This window comes from Myxocyprinus asiaticus, chromosome 30, assembly GCF_019703515.2.
Source record: "Myxocyprinus asiaticus isolate MX2 ecotype Aquarium Trade chromosome 30, UBuf_Myxa_2, whole genome shotgun sequence".
In the NCBI taxonomy this organism is placed as follows: Eukaryota; Metazoa; Chordata; class Actinopteri; order Cypriniformes; family Catostomidae; genus Myxocyprinus; species Myxocyprinus asiaticus.
In genome coordinates, this window is record NC_059373.1 from 20,000,492 (window position 1) to 20,018,356 (window position 17,865).

The window sequence follows — 17,865 nt, forward strand, 5'->3', positions numbered from 1 at the left end:
GCTACCTCAAATGAACCTTCCATAATTTCACCATCTCCAAAAGCTGCACAGCAATACACACTGCCACGTTGTCTCCTTTAGTCTTATTCCCCTCCCTATCTCTCACATCTATTTGTCCCTCTGATGCACCAGCCCTCTCTTTATGCATTTCAGACACATGATGTGGTTGTTTAAGGGCCAGAAGGAGGCAGTGTAATTCAGGGACTTCTTGGGTAATGTGACCTCAATGCCATTCACAAACCACCATGTCCGAATTGCCAGAGCACCGAGAAGGGAAAGCTGTCGAGCCTTTGTGGATGTGTTTCTCAAAGTCCAATGGTGGTGGAGAGATGTCTAGTGAAATACCTGGGGAAAATCCTTCATCAAAGATCACAGGTGAAGCTGATTATAGGGACAGTAAAATAAAGAAAACACATTTTCTTTGTTCTTTACTACAGCAAATAAACCAATTAAAGAGATGCTATGTGCTTTGTTGTAGTGATTTAGTAGTGTTCAGGTAGCCTATCATGGTATTTTACACACTACTGAAGATGATGGCAAGAATCATTCTGTTAATCATGAACAGGCCATATCTGTCCATCAGGCCTCAAAGAAATCTAAAACATCTCAAAATAAACATTTCTGTAAATGTCCACATATTACACCTCAGGCCATCACTGTTCAGTCAATAAATAAATAAATAAATAAATAAATACAATAAAAAATAATTTCTAAATCAGTATTTTTGTCTAGTTTCCCACTAGAAATATCTAAGCATTTTTAAAACAAGATAAATTTACTTGAGAAGCAAAATGATTTAAGATGATAAGAGATGATACATTTTATTTTCTCATCCAATTGTTTTTGGGTAATTTTTTTTTTCATTGTTTTAAGCATAAATCTCATTTTTGTTAGAATTATGCTTAACACAACTTGGCATTTTTCTTCTCAAAAATATTATCTTGCTTTGAGAATGTTTAAGAGAGATTTAGGATGTGTAGATATTTTACTGGAAATCAAGACAGAATTACTGATTAAGATTTTTTTTTTTTTTTAAAACATCCTTGAAGGAATATTCCAGGTTAAGCTCAATACAAGTTAAGCTTAATTGACAGCATTTGTGGCATAATATTGATTACCAACAACAACAACAACAACAACAAAAAAACAAACAAAAAAAAAAAAAATAGAAAATTCGACTCGTCCCTCATTTTCTTTAAAAAAAGCCAAAATCTGGGTGACAGTGATGCACTTACAATGGAAGTGAATGGGGCCAATCTGTAAACGTTAAAATACCCACAAGTATAGAAATAAGATGTAAACAATATGCGTTAACATGATTTTAGTGTGATAAAAATCGCTTACCAATCTTTTCTGTATAAAGTTATATCCAATTTTACAACTTCGTTGCCTTGATGACATAACACCGTAACAGTAAAACCCTAAAACGACCGGAAATTTAAACATATTTAAAGTGCAAATAATACATTTTTAACAGAAGAATTAATGTGCATTTTATAAAATTAGAAGCTTCACATTTCTGCCTTTAAACCCTCCGAAAATTGGCCACATTCACTTCCATTGTAAGCGCCTCACCGTAACCTAGATTTTTGCTCTTTTTAAATAAAAGTAGGGACGAGTCAAAATAACCTTTTGTGGTAATCAACATTATGCAACAAATGCTGTCGATTGAGTTTAACTCATATTGAATCTGGAATATTTCTTTAAAGGAATAGTTCACCAAAAACGAAAATTCATCATTTACTCACCCTCATGTCAATTTAGATGAGTATGACTTTTTTTCTTCTGAAGAACACAAACAAAGATTTAAAAAATATATAAACTGTATATCTCAGCTCTGTAGGTCCATACAATGCAAGAGAATGGTGACCAAAAAGCACATAAAGACAGCATAAAAGTAATCCATATGACTCCAGTGGTTAAATCCATGTCTTCAGAAGTAATCCAAACAGATTTGTTTTTCACTATATATCTTGACATCAGCAGTCTCCTTGCCGATCATGATGTCAAGCTCAATTACACTTCCTAGCACCATCTAGCACTCTGCACATACATCAAGCATTAGGAAATGTAATCAAGCTTGAAATAATGATTGTGCCAAGAGACTGCAATGGCAAGATGTACAGTGAAAAATCAGTTACTTTCAATTTTCTTACCCAAAACCCCCAAAAAGTCAATTCAGAAGACATGGATTAAAACACTGGAGTCTTATTGATTACCTTCACGCTGCCTTTATTTACTTTTTGGAGCTTCAGAGATTTGGTCAAACATTCACATTGTATGGACCTACAGAGCTGAGATATTTTCAGAAAATATTTGTTTGTGTTCTGTAGAAGAAAGAAAGTTATACACATCTCAGGTGGCAAGAGGATGAGTAAATGATGAGAGAATTTTCCTTTTTAGGTGAACTGCTCCTTTAAATCTAGCAGTAATCTCACAAACTACAGCCAAGTTTCCTCTCCAACTTTGTGAAGCCACTTTTAGTCAGCTTTCAATTTTAAGCACAACATCACAACAATCCTTTGTCCATAATCCATCAAAATTAAAATACATTTTGGTTTAAAGGCTGGATTGGTAGATTTAACCCAATAAAGATCATGCTGATGTGAAATACTGTAAGATCAGAATGTATATTTAAAACTTGAACAACGAATACCACAGAATTTAGCTCAACAGTTAACTGCATTTGGAAGATAAAGTGTTAAAACAGTTCATCCAATTGCACTAGAACAAAACTAAGAAACAGAAGGTATTCAGCACCTCCCCCAATTCTCAAGCCATTCCCAAACGACTTCACCAGACAAGGGAGAAATAACAAAAGTGAGAGAGTTAAGTTAATAAACTAAACTTAAAAAGAAAAATAAACTGGAAAAAAAAGTTTCCCTTTTGAAATGTACCTGCAGTGCTCTATTTATGTTCATGAATATATAGTTTTACAGCAATTTTTTTCAGAAGTGTGCCATGTAAAAAATGTACAAGTATATTTCAATTTCAAACAAACATTAACATCTATTCGGCATTCCAACTTAAAGGCAGTATAGGAAATAAGTATTTAATGGACTTAAACTCATTTTACTGGATATTGTTTTCTCTGAAAACAACTAACTCTTGTTGGCGTCTTGATGAATCTGCCTTTAGCTCCATGAGCTCCATGAGTGAGAGTGCAGCATCCTCTTCTGGTAAAACATTCAGAGACTCACTAAGGAGCTGCCTGACTGTTTCATGAAACAATCCTGCCTTCTTAGTGCTCAAAGAATGTCAGCAAAAATTATTTTTATCTTCATTGCTAGCACAAAAGCTTTAACATTCTGCAAAAAAGTTTTCACTCCAACAGTTAGGTTAGTTTTACTAGAAAACCATATCCCTTGTACTCCATTTATCCGGTGCTAATAAAGAGCTGTTCGCTCATTCTTCACTGGATTCTGTGTTCTCTTAATGGATGGCTATTATTGATTTAGTTACACTTGGTAAAGAATCTAAAGCCAAGGGTCCTCTCTTATTAGTCTGATTAATAGAGTTGCAAGAAATCTCTGACTGTTTCTGAGTTAGTGATGGTACTGATATATACACATGGGGTCATACTCAGAAGTGACAGTGACTGAGTAATTACCTAGTAGGGTTAGAATGAATATGTGCAGAACCTTTTGACTCAATGAAACTTGCTTTTTTTTTTTCACAGGTAACCTTCAGTGGCCCTCTTTCTCCACTAGATGGCACTCATAGATAACTTCTCAACACAGAAACACAAAGGGAAGAGGAAAAAGGGAGGGATTCTGTTTCACATTTCAGAAACAGAGCCGAGCGTAGGTCATGGCCAGCTTCATTTCAAGTGCTGGATAAACTGGACCAACTGTCTTTTTTTTTTTTTTTTTTTTTTGTCATTTATCTTTGGATTGATGGATTTACATGTATAAAGGGATACACCTCAAAGAACCTCTATAATTCAATATGTTGACTTGGCAAAACACCAAACTTGGCACAGGCATTCAGGTCCCATAGACTTGAAACTTTTTAAGCTTTTTTTTTTATCAAACATTTTGAACTTTCAGATAAGGCTTTGTCAAGCCAACATCAAAGTTCGTCTTGACTTTCCTTTTCTAGTTACCACTACAACCACTTCTTGAGACAAAAATCTCACAACAGTTTGATATACCCAGTTCTGACATGGTTATAAGAGTGCCAGTCATGGTGAAAACCTTTCTTGCTTTGTTTGAAAGCTTGTTCTTATCTTTCAGATAAACGTCTCAACACCAGATGTGCAATAACATGAGATTTTCTTGGGCTGTTTGACAGATACTGCATGGTTTGTGTGACAAATGCTTCAAATATTTAAATTCAAAGAGTGAAAACCTTGTGGAATGTGTTTCCAAATCTCTTTGAAAGGTCACAAACCTCTATTTTCTTGATATGTTCAAAGATAAATGATATTTTCCTCATGTAACAAATTAACAGAGTACTTGAATAATCTAACAAATATGCTCTCTTTTTGTTTTAACACCTGTGCAGTTTCACAAAATAATAATTTTTTTTGTAGAACAAAATGCAGATTAACAAATTGTTCATTGAATTACCTCACCAGCAGTTTAAGATTGACTGTGTACTGCGGTTCTAGCTTGTATGGTGCCGTGGCCGAAACCCCAGCATGCCCCCAAAGTTGTTGACCAGGGGGTGGAGGGATGTGGTGATGTGGTAACTGTATATGAGATGGCTGGTGGAGTTCAAGATGCCCATGTTATCCATGCCTAAATCTGCCACTGACTGTGTAAGTCATATGGACAAAGACCTTCTCAACTGTAAACAAAGTTTAAATCAACTCTGATACGCATTTCCCGAAGCTGGCGGGATTTGATAACAACTATCAAAGACAAAATGCAAGTTTGACCCCATTTACAGAGAGTCTACCGTAGAGCAGTGTATTGATGCCAGCTCCAAGGTATTTAAAATAGCTTGTCTGAGAATAAAATATTTTACTGTTGGAATTCTGGTTGAGTGACTTGTTAAACAGGTCAAAGTCTGAGAAATGGGATCTGCATACTAATGTCTTTCAGTCAGGATAACTCTCAGAGTAGTTTAAAAAAGATTTTGTAAATGTAAATGAGACTGGAGTAGGTTTGGTCTTGGCGAACTAGATCTGCTTTACACACGCTGCTGCTGTTGCTGCTGCTGCTGCTTGACACACGTCAAAATGCTGCTGCTGTTGGAACTGTACTGCATCTGAGATGAGAGACATGCTGCTACTGAACAAAATCACTTAACCCCACTTACATAAAGCAGATCTAGACAAATGGGGCAGGGGGGGAGGAGGGTGAATGTTATGCAAGGCTACACTGCTGAACTTGAGTCAAAGCCATTGAGGTGAGTACCATTTTATGTGTTTTGACAGAAGGGTGTAATTGCCTGATTGGTTTATGTAGAGATGTGTCAGGAACTGAACCTATTGGCCTGAGCCATGCAGAGATTCCTATCTGAACTTAATAGGATGTTTATAGTATTGGTGTTGAAAGTGTAGAATTATGTTAGGCAGCAATGGGGCTATCTGCAAGGCCTGTATTTGGTGGAATAATGCAATTAACTAAGCAGTTCAGACAGTATTAGCTTTTCCACCAACAGGCCGAGCGGTTCTGAGCACGGCAAGCAGGTATCATTTTCACTTGAGCACAGTTCGGCACAGCACAATTATGAACTGTTCCCAGCCCAGATTTTATGATTAGCTAACCATAATGTGAACCCTACCAGTGGAATACCTTTAATGGTGATTCACGAATGATCACTTGCTCAGTCACTCCATTGTATCCATGATTTCACTGTACTATAATGGAAAAAGAAACCGTAACCATGTCCATGTGACACGTTATAAGCAGTCGATATTAAATAGCTTCCCTCTCTCCTGATATTTTGTTAAACTTTGTTTACTTGTGGCAGTTATGATGTGCTTCTCTAGATGAGGTGCCCCTCCCGCCTATTAATCTCAATTAGCACAACACAAGTGTATCACGTTTATTATCTGTAACAATATTTACAGAATTTTGTGGATGTAATTGATCAGGTTGCAATGCATTGATCATTTTCAATGGTCCACCACTGTCTGGCCACCTTTTGGTAAAAAGAAAGAAAATGTCAGTCATCTGCATGAATTAGACTTGTAAATTGGCTGGGTAGAGGCCATAGAGCTCATAAATAAAGATGGTATCACAGCTTTTCAGAGATAAAAAATAACTACAGACCACAACTCTTGAAAAAAGCCAGAGTCAGGCAAACAACAACCACAACAACAACAACAAAATCAAGCATTTATTTCACTGCTATCTAATTTCATATCTTTTCAAGTCTGACAACCCCATTATCAGTTGCTTTAATGTTAACATAATTATGATGCTCTTGAGATGGATTGAGACAGTCTGTGAATTATGAGCAACCTCTTCTCAAGCTCCTGGCTGATTAATTCTTCTTTTCTTAAATAGAACTCATTCAATATTTCAGATGAATTGCATATGTCAGAGTCTAATAGCAGAAGTAAGCCACAGTCTATCACAACATGGGACAATAAATTGAACCAGTAGCATAGCCAGAAACTTTTGAGTGGGCCAAGAGAAATTATCGATTGCATGAGATCTGTAAACTTATTTATAACATTTTGAATGTTTACCTAATTGTTTCCAGGGGCATATTTATGAGACTTAGCTACTAAAGGTTGTCTACTTTAAGAATATTAATAGATCAATCAACAAAATCTTTTAAAAATGTCTAAACAGAATAGACATTTTAACCATTGAATGGAACAATTTTTGTAATTTTTTCCCCAGCACAATTTGTTGGCATGTTTGGCCAGATGAAAATGGATGAAAATGAGATAAAGGACTTGATGACTGATTGACAACTGTTGCCGATGTCTCAGCTATGATTTACTGTCAATAAATGACTTTTCTTCTCTGACCATGTCAGTGCGTCACAACTATTCTCGTTAAAGCAGGGGAGAGATTACGCCGCTGCAATAGAGCGTAAGAATAAATCGAATAAATATTTGGAAGTAGAGAATTTAGTTTTCACAAATAAAAAGTTATGACAAATAAAATTCATAGCAATAAATTCAATATCACACATATGATATTTGGATCGTTCAGAACGGAAGGGAAATATTAACAGGGTGCAGTTTAAAAGTTTTGAAAACATTTTATCATCCAAAATATTATTTTAATTTTTCAGTGCTTATATCTAAATTTTTACTTTTTATCTCATAATTAGGCTATGACTTTTTAATCTCAAAATTTTGACTTTATCTCATAATTTTTTACTTTTGATCTCGTAATTATGACATTTAATCTCGAAATTTGGATTTTTAATCTCATAATTATGATTTAGTATGTTATAATTATGATTTACCAAAGCACAATTACATTTTTTTTTGTGGTAGAAATGGGCTTTCATATGATTACTTCTGAATCAAACACACCCTTATTCAAAACAACAGCACAAGGTGCTTCATTCATAGTGACTTTAACACGATTATTAAACTCGGCAAGTCATTTACTTTTACATTTAGCAGACACTTTCATCCAGAACAAAGAGACAAAAGTATTTTAATCATTAAAAAAATAAATCCTTACCTTGTCCGCTGGTCACGCAGACAGCTTCATTGAACGGCTTCATTGATTCACTTCTATTAAAATGAATGGGAGAAATTGGAACGCCCAACCGTCAATGGATGTAGAAAGCAAGTCTCGCCTTACAGGTAAACGAGCCAATCACCTTTTAGATACGGACATCATCTGTCAATCAACTCGAGAACACGCATGCGCATTAGCTATACAAACGGGAAAAATAATTTTTTAGCGTAATCTGAGGTAAAGAAGCACAGTTTATGAAACCATTGTTATCAGATTTTACTGCTGATTTGAAATATATTCTTTGATAGTAATCTTGACCAACCGTTTTGGGGATTTTAGTTTTTTCCCCATTCAAGTAGATAAGAGCTGCACTTGTAAGATGCTTATTTACATATATATATATATATATATATATATATATATATATATATATATATATATATATATATATATATATATAAAAATAGCTGGCCGAGAGCATTTCAAAGATATCCACTGAGTGATCTAACTTGCCTAAAAAGACTTTGTTATAACAGGAGCGATCATTCCCGAGCTCTCCGCTGAGGAAATAATTGTGAGCATCTAAACTATGATAGATTTTCATTGCCTCTCTTGCGCAGTTGCTCAGTATCAACAACACATATGGATAAGTCATTTCAGGTAAACGTTTGACATTATTTGAGGAAATAATGTTAACTCAGAGCTCCATTTAAAGGATCCGTTAATGATACCGGAAGTGCTGCAGGAAAGCTTGCGTTCGAATACCTTGTTATTGTTTACATGCTTTAAATGGTCTATACATCTAACTCGCTCGGACTTTCAAGAAACAGGAAAAATTCCCGACTTTAAATAAATAATTATATGTCTAGGACGTTTGCGTTGTAGGGATGTATGGGCAGATTTCAGATATAAAATCAGTGACTGAATGACTAATGTTTACTCACTGAAAACAGAAGATTTTCTATTAAAGCAATAGGCATACTGGAATGTTTGGGCATAGCAATATGGCGGCGCAGTGACAATCCAGTTCTATATTATAAATCTGTGGTTCATACATATAATATTTGTAAATAACATTATTTTATCTTAGAAAATAAAGTGGATGGAATTTGGAGTCTTAGCACTTTTTAACATCCAAAGTTATTCAGCATCTTATGTCAACTCGATCTGGTTTTGATGAAAAATTCAGAAGTTATTTAAATACATAGAAAAATGTATACAGTTCATAGCAATCAATTTCACATATATCACATTTGTTACAAATATTTTAATAGACTGGGGAAATAAAGTGTTTGGAGCTGCTGCACGGTATGAAGGATGCCATACAACCATGCATATCATCACTGCATCGGGTGTTTACTGTGTAAATAGCTTTGTTTTAGTGATAGTTTTGTTTAAAAGTTTTGTATAAGACAATTCTTGGGTGGCACTGGCCCACCCTTGGCTATGCCAGTGAGTTGAACCTGCTCATTTACTACTGCTAATATCACCTAAACAAAAATACTAGCTAGTATGTTATACGTGTGACTTGTTCAGCACAAAGGTAAACACAAAGGTAATTATAGTAACTAAAGCGTACAATCATACATTAGAGAGATGCAGCCGCATAACTTTGCCATTGATGGAAAAGAGTGAAAGGTGAGATCGGTGATAATTAATAAATAAGTAGCACTGTTACTAGTTTGCATTATTAGCTGCCTGGCTTTTTGGCCAAACATTGCTTTGAGTTATCATCATCTGTGGTGGAAGATGTTTCAAAAAGGTTTGTTTGCCTGTAGGAATATTCAAAAGCATTTCAATTATTTGGGGTAACATTTTAAAGGATTTTACACACATTTGAAACAGATTATAGAGATAGTATTAGTGGTATTTAAAGAGATTTGACAACCCCAAACTTTGTTGTCAAGAGTTTTTATGCTTCAAGATAGGCCTATATCTAAGGCTGAATGCTCAAATAGTGGAAGTGTTATTTGTTTAATATTTGATCTCAGTCACGACTTCCACACTTCAATTGAACTCCACAGGTTGTAAAATATTGTCCTTTAATTCCTTATTGTATTTAGTTGGTCAGAGAAGCCATTTGTCCCAGACAGCATGGAAATTTTTGTGAAACAAGAAAGGAGATTAGGTCGGAAAGCCTCTGCCAGACATTGCTGTGCTTTAAACACTGTTTTCAATTTCTCTGACACAGGTTGATGTTTGTCTTGAATGACAAGATTGAAATAATTCTATATTTTGTCTCATGTCTGCTTGTCCTACAGGCCTATGGCATTAAAATTCCTATTCTAATTCTTTTTATTCAAGTTTTTTATACTACATATTTTTCCACTGTGCGTCACTGGTCACATCAAGGATTCATGCATGCAGAATGTATTGTCCAAACTTTGAATGCCTCACTACCTTTTAAGAAGTGGGCAATTATTTGAACATACTAAAGTGTCCAGTAGTGAGAGAGTTTAGAGAAATATTAAAGACATTTTTCAGGTTCAATTCAATTTAAGCTCAATCGACAGCATTTAAGGCATTATGTTGATTACCACAAAATAATTTTGAATCATCCCTGTGTTATTTAAAACATAAATAAAGAAATAAGCAAAAATCATAGTTACAGAGAGGTACTTAAAATGAAAGTGAATGGGGCCAATCTGTGAACAATAAAATATTCACTGTTTCAAAAGTATAGCCACAAGATGTAAATATTATTAGTGCTAACATGATTTTAGTGTGATAGAACAGCTTATTAACCATATCTATGTAAATTTATATACAATATAACAACCGTGTTGCCGTGTCAATGGAACCCTGCAATTCTGGATTTGGATATACTTTTCTCAGATAAAGTTGGTTAGCAATTTTATCACACTAAAATCATGTTAACATGCATGTTTACGTCTACTCTTTCTATACTTTTGAAAGAGTATATTTTCATGTTTATGGACCGGCACCTTCCAAGTACCTTACTGAAAGCACAATTTATATATTCACTTATTTATTGATAAACAAAGAGCCAGACAAAATAATTTTGTGGTAATTAACATTATACCACAAATGCTGTTGGTAGAGCTCAGCCTGTATGCAGAATATTTTTAAAGGTGCACTCAGTAATGTTTTCCTCACTAAAAAAGTTTTATGGCAAAATAAATAAATAGTTATTTTGAAACATAAGAATAAAATCATCATCGCTCACATGAAATGAAGACTCCAATCAAACTGCCTTGTTGAGATCACATGACCAGCTGAAATTTAATCAGCTAATCTCAGTAACCATCCTGTTATTGGACACTTTCACTCATGGATCAAATTAATCATGGCTGATTGTGAATAGTGAGTCTCTACAATGGTATTGATAACAGAAAAGTATTGCATTTGAATGATGCTGAATCCATGCCAAAAGTTGTCAGTATAAGTCCAAGACGACATAAACAAAAACATTACTGAGTGCACCTTTAAGACAATTGAAACAGAAGAAAAGGAGCTGTAATATCTGCAGTGGGCTAGGTGGCACTGTTGCCTCTCCTTAAAATAGAAAACAATCGGAACTGCAAGATTTCACAACAGCTCTGTTTTAAGCATAGCACAGTGATAAGAAACCCCAAAAGTCATTTTAAAACCATTATTTTAAAGGTTTTATGCTCTCTGGTGGAGGGCAGCAACCACAGACTTGAAACATCTTTATGCCAGGAGAACCTGATAAGAAAAATGTGTATTATATAAATATTTATTAAAAAGAATATACTTTTCTTTTATTTACAGACTTTAAAATGCAGGTGCAGTAGTCACTGTGTTGATGTTTATTCACTTAGATGATTCAATCTCAATATAGAGTTATAATAAGGAGAGACAAACTCATCCTCAATGTTAGGACTGTTTCCTGGGAGATGCTTTCAAATTAAGGCACTAAAAACTAATTTGCTTAGAGTTGCTTAAATTTAATTAAGCTCTCTCTCTCTCTCTCTCTCTCTCATCTTAATGAGAGATTCAATACTCCCAAAACATATATGATGCACAAGAATCCGGGGGTTAGTCTAATTCCCACTGTTTATTTTGCATGAAAAATTTGTCTCTAGTCACAACTATCGGAGCATCATTTGAAATTAACCTACAGTGCATCCGGAAAGTATTCACGGCGTTTCACTTTTTCCACATTTTGTTATGTTACAGCCTTATTCCAAAATGGATTAAATTAATTATTTTTCTCAAAATACTACAAACAGTACCCCATGACAACGTGAAAGAAGTTTGTTTGAAATCTTTGCAAATTTATTTAAAAAAAAAAAAAAATCCCACACATGTACATAAGTATTCACAGCCTTTGCTCAATACTTTGTTGAAGCACCTTTGGCACCAATTACAGCCTCAAGTCTTTTTGAGTATGATGCTACAAGCTTGGCACACCTATTTTTGGGCAGTTTCTCCCATTCTTCTTTGCAGGACCTCTCAAGCTCCATCAGGTTGGATGGGGAGCATTGGTGCACAGCCATTTTCAGATCTCTCCAGAGATGTTCAATCGGGTTCAAGTCTGGGCTCTGGCTGGGCCACTCAAGGACATTCACAGAGTTGTCCTGTAGCCACTCCTTTGTTATTTTGGCTGTGTGCTTAGGGTCGTTGTCCTGTTGGAAGATGAACCTTTGCCCCAGTCTGAGGTCCAGAGCGCTCTGGAGCAGGTTTTCATCAAGGATGTCTCTGTACATTGCTGCATTCATCTTTCCCTCAATCCTGACTAGTCTCCCAGTTCCTGCCGCTGAAAAATATCCCCACAGCATGATGCTGCCACCACCATGCTTCACTGTAAGGATGGTATTGGCCAGGTGATGAGCGGTGCCTGGTTTCCTCCAGATATGACGCTTGCCATTCTGGCCAAAGAGTTCAATCTTTGTTTCATCAGACCAGAGAATTTAGTTTCTCATGGTCTGAGAGTCTTTCAGGTGCCTTTTGGCAAACTCCAGGCGGGCTGTCATGTGCCTTTTACTGAGGAGTGGCTTCCGTCTGGCCACTCTACAATACAGGCCTGATTGGTGGAGTGCTGCAGAGATGGTTGTTCTTCTGGAAGGTTCTCCTCTCCACAGAGAAACGCTGGAGGTCTGTCAGAGTGACCATCAGGTTCTTGGTCACCTCCCTGTCTAAGGCCCTTCTCCCCCGATCGCTCAGTTTGGCCAGGCGGCCAGCTCTAGGAAGAGTCCTGGTGGTTCCAAACTTCTTCCATTTACGGATGATGGAGGCCACTGTGCTCATTGGGACCTTCAATGCTGCAGAAATTTTTCTGCACCCTTCCCCAGATCTGTGCCTCGATACAATCCTGTCTCGGAGGTCTACAGACAATTCCTTGGACTTCATGGCTTGGTTTGCGCTCTGACATGCACTGTTAACTGTGGGACCTTATATAGACAGGTGTGTGCCTTTCCAAATCATGTCCAATCAACTGAATTTACCACAGGTGGACTACAATCAAGTTGTAGAAACATCTCAAGGATGATCAGTAGAAACAGGATGCACCTGAGCTCAATTTTGAGTGTCATGGCAAAGGCTGTGAATTTTTTTTTTTTTAATACATTTGCAAAGATTTCAAACAAACTTCTTTCACGTTGTCATTATGGGGTATTGTTTGTAGAATTTTGAGGAAAATAATGAATTTAATCCATTTTGGAATAAGGTTGTAACATAAAATGTGGAAAAACGCTGTTAATACTTTCCGGATGCACTGTACATCATATCTGAACATGCCAAAGTCTTTTCAAATGTCAAAGCAAGTCCTGTTCAGCTAAACAGATGGTTGTGCATGTTTTCATCCACATTCATACAGCGAATGACAACTGTGTCTACCTCTGTTTTTGTTTTAATAAAGACAGCTGGTACAGTGCCATGATGTTGCCTATGGAATGACAAGATGCTCGCTGCTGTTAAAAAATTAGAAACGTTTGACCTGGCGTGGCACTTCATGGGAAGGGGATTTGCAATGGCAACTTGCCCCATTTGGCAAACAATGATTTACCTGTCAAACAGAATCAAACCCAGAACCTGCAGTTAGTGGAATCGAATCAAAACCTGGTGGGAATTTGGTAACAATGACAAAAGGCAGAACAACTGTAAACACCAACCAGGCCATTCTGTGGGAATTGCTTTTATTAGACATGTTGGTGCGGCTATCCTTATGAGGACTCTCCATAGACATAATGATTTTTATACTGTATGAACTATAGATTCTGTCCCCTAACCCTACCCCTAAACCTAACCCTCACAAAAAAAAAACTTTCTGCATTTTTAAATGTTCAATAAAACATCGTTCAGGATGTTTTTTAAGCAATTTGAATTATGGGGACACTAGAAATGTCCTCATAAACCACATTTATAGCATAATACTCTTTGTAATTACCAGTTTGTAACCTACAAAAATGTCCTCATAAACCACCCAAACCTACCCCCCCCCCCCCCCCCACACACACACACAAACTAAAGGTATTTAATGTTTTATCTTTTCTGCCTTTGCGCTGGAGAAATTTTTGGGTTTAGTCTCTGAGGTGGGAGACCATTTTTTGGTCTACCTTGGATCCTCAGGCACAATGTTATTTATGAGTTCACTTGTGTGTTCTAATTTCATGAATAATTAACTATACCTTTTGTTACTCGTGTGACGTGAGGCAAACCGGTTCTGCATGCCAAACCCATCTTTCACTGTCTTAGAAATCTAATTAGTTGCATTTACCTCGATCAGATTAATTAACTTTGATGCCAATTTATCCTCTTTTAATTAAAAGACATTCATTCTTTCAAATCTCTGCCTGGTGGCATTTTTGCATTTTTAGATAACTTATAGGTTAGCTCAGTAATTGTTTTTCATTAAGAAGTTTCATACTGTACTTTAAGAAGTGAATAATATAGTTTTGAAAAATATGTTTAACATCATGTACACTCACATAATGATGAATCCAGTCATATCAGTAGTCTAATAAATTCTGTTTTATTCTATATGGAGAGGGTCGCCTCATTGGGGGTGACATATTAAGATCGCATGACCAGCCAAATAATACTTAAAAGGAACCCCCATGTTATTGGACACTTCCACTTAAAATAATAAATGAATCTTGGCTGATTGCGATTAACACATTTCTACTGTGGCATCAGTTACTAAAAACATTTGCTTTTGAATAATGTTGCTTCCACACTAGGTATCAGTATAAGGCCAAGATGACTGTCATATCTGCCAGTGTAACAAAAAAATGACAGAGTGCACCTTTAAAATTGAAGTGTGAAATTTCAGGGCCTCTAGTAACACCAAACGGATTTGCAAACATAATGATTGTTGTCAAACTACTTTCCTGAACACTCCTCTCATCTGCCATTGCTTGAACAAATAGAGAGTCACTGGTCAGGATGCTCAAACAAACAGAGCACTGTTTTGTTTTGATAGTGCCACAGACCCAAAGTTTTTATACATTTTGGAAAATCAACCTTCAAATGGATTACTTACTGTATAGTTGTTGCATCTTATGCTGAGATAGGAGAAAATATTTAACACTGAAAAAAAAAATCACTCTTCACCTTTAAGTAAGAAGGTCAAAGTGACACTCTTGAATTTTAAAAAGGCATTCAAGTTGTGATAGTTCTGTTGTTCTGTGAAGCTGTATTCTTTTCAGAGAGTGCTGTATGGCCTGACAAGTTTACATTTTGACATTGAGTTAGTGGTTTCCTAGAAATGCTTCTGCAAGTCAAAGTTTTCTTGGCTGTGATAAAAGCACTGTCACTATGCTCTTCAATTTGAAGAAGTTCTAGGCCTGCTGTCTAGTTTTATCACTGCATACATTTCTGTCTGCACTTGCCATATTTCTCATATCACATCATTAGGAATTTACACATCTGCTCTGCTGAAAATGATGGTGATGTCACTTTCAGTGAGAGGGAACAATTACTGTAATCTGGAGGTTAGGGCCTGCCTACTGTACAAGCTACTGTACAATCATCCTTTGATCATTATCTGTTTGTCATGGTCAAGCACAATTGGACAGAAAAGAAACATATTACTGCACATTTGATATTACAAAGATTAGGGGATTGTGATTCAGCATTTCTCAAACTGTATCGCTGGGTCCACAAACTGTTTGGGGTTGTAATAGGATCCTTGGTTCATACGAGTTTGAGAAACCGTAATGTAAACAATCCCTAGATAATAGTTGATATTTCATATTACATTTGATTAGTTATTTCACTGACTAGCAAGTGTCTCAAATCCTCTACAGGTCCAAATCTGCTTTATTTGTGCATTGTGAGTCTCTCTGTGCACAAAACTAAATACGGGAATAGTTTAACTCTTTAAAATGAATGAATGAAAACAGCACAGAGTGTAAACAGGGATTATATTCAATGAAGTGGAATGCTTTACAGCTGTGCAAATACTGGGACCAAAGCAATGTTTGTGTGGTAGTGGCCAGATTGGCCCAGTTTAGGATATCAGACCTCTAAACTGTGCAAAATGTCTGCAGCGTTAATTTGTAAAGCATATAATGAGCTCAGAATTTCATGAGTTCAGGAATTTGTGCGTGCTTGGCGGGTTGTGAATTGTCATCCATAACTGTTTCCAACTTTGGTGCGCCCTCTTTTTCCTGGCTGGAAGTAAATAATAGAAAGGTACAATTTCTGGGGGCAGAAGTGCACCTGAGCATGCAAACCCCCAAGCAAATGAGATGAGAGGGGTAGAACTGTAATAAAAATGTCATGCTAGAGATTTAGCCTATGTCTCATAAACAAAAACAAGTCAAGATGAGATGCTCTGGGCAGCCGCACTGTAAAGTCAAACAGAGGACAGTCTTGTTAAACATAGGCCTAGCATTAATCATTAGTCACTCCAAGAACTCAGTGCTAAGTGTTATGTAATATAGAACATTTTTTATTATGAATACTGTGTTTGAAATGCTTGACATGATCCATCAGCTCTCTTTTGCCTGTTGGACTGATTCTTCTCGCAAAGCCTTGCTCAGCAACTTTCTCTGAAATCGCATTTATGTGTAATGTGAGGGAGTGGTGCATATGGAGTTATTTGTCAGAAGAGTAACTTTTTGATGTACTGTATAACAGTGCATTGTGACAAAGAGACAATGGCTTTGTGATGAGTATAAAGAAATTGTGCTGAGGCAAATTGTTTGTATTTATCCAAATTTTGCATGAAAGAGACTTATATATGCAATGTGGGATTTGCTGTCCTTTTTCCCTCAAAAGGAGAGAAAAAGTGAGTGCACTTTAATCATTTTATTATAATGATGTGTTTAAATCTTAAAGGTTTAAAATATTGCAATGAACTCACAAAGATCCCATGACCCAGATTCATTTGTAAATTAAAAAGCTGTAGATGTTAAAAGAGCCTGAGGCTGAGAGATTTCTTTTCTTATCTGCAGTTCAAAGTGATGTCAAGAGAGGGAATCAGATCCTATCAACCAAAAATAGAGCGATAGAATGCTTTCCCTTCTTAGTCGTCTCTTCTTTTTCTGATGTGTTCCTAAATCATTGAGAGGAGCTGAGTGTGTTCCAGAGAGAAATTAATTAAGAAGGGTGGACTATAGACAGACCAAATAGCTAGTTATTCAATCAATGTGGGTGTGGAAAAGACTTACATTTAAGCATGTTACCACAGCTTTTCACTGTCCCTAATCGATTTATGTGGCTCAGAATATTCAAGAGACGATAACATGCACTTAATCTTTTTTTAAAATACCAAATATACTTGTCTATGCATATGCTTGAAAGCCATTACTAATGTTATCTTTGGTCAGTGTTTACTACAACACTACAATAAGAGATTAGCCTAAATTAAATGAGTGGTACTGCATTCTAAATGAAATTTTGGCCATCGGTGAAGAATATAATTAGTTTGTTGTTTCAGGTGAACTTCAGATTGTACTTTTTAGCAGCCACTGACTTTGCCAGATCCAAAGCAATTTATAGTATCACTCTCAAAATACACTGTAAAAAATATCTGTGAAATCTACAGTAATTTACTGTGTTTGTGCACAGGAAAATACTGTATTCAAGTTCACAGTAGAATACAGTGTATTCAATTGAAAATTACAGTAATGAAAGAATTACTGTGAAAATCACAATAACCAATTATGTACTGTAGAAAATCACAGTAACTAACAATGTCCTGTAGAAAATCACAATAACCAATTATGCACTGTAGAAAATCACAGTAACCAACAATGTACTGTAGAAAATCACAGTAAGTAATAATGTACTGTGGAAAATCACAGTAACCAACAATGTATTGTAGAAAATC

At 36.0% G+C, this 17,865-nt stretch overlaps 1 pseudogene; it reads left to right on the plus strand.

The window, feature by feature from the left end:
- The first annotated feature begins 245 nt into the window (after positions 1-245).
- Positions 246-17,865, plus strand: part of LOC127421655 (BET1 homolog) — a 32,460-nt pseudogene continuing 14,840 nt past the window's right edge.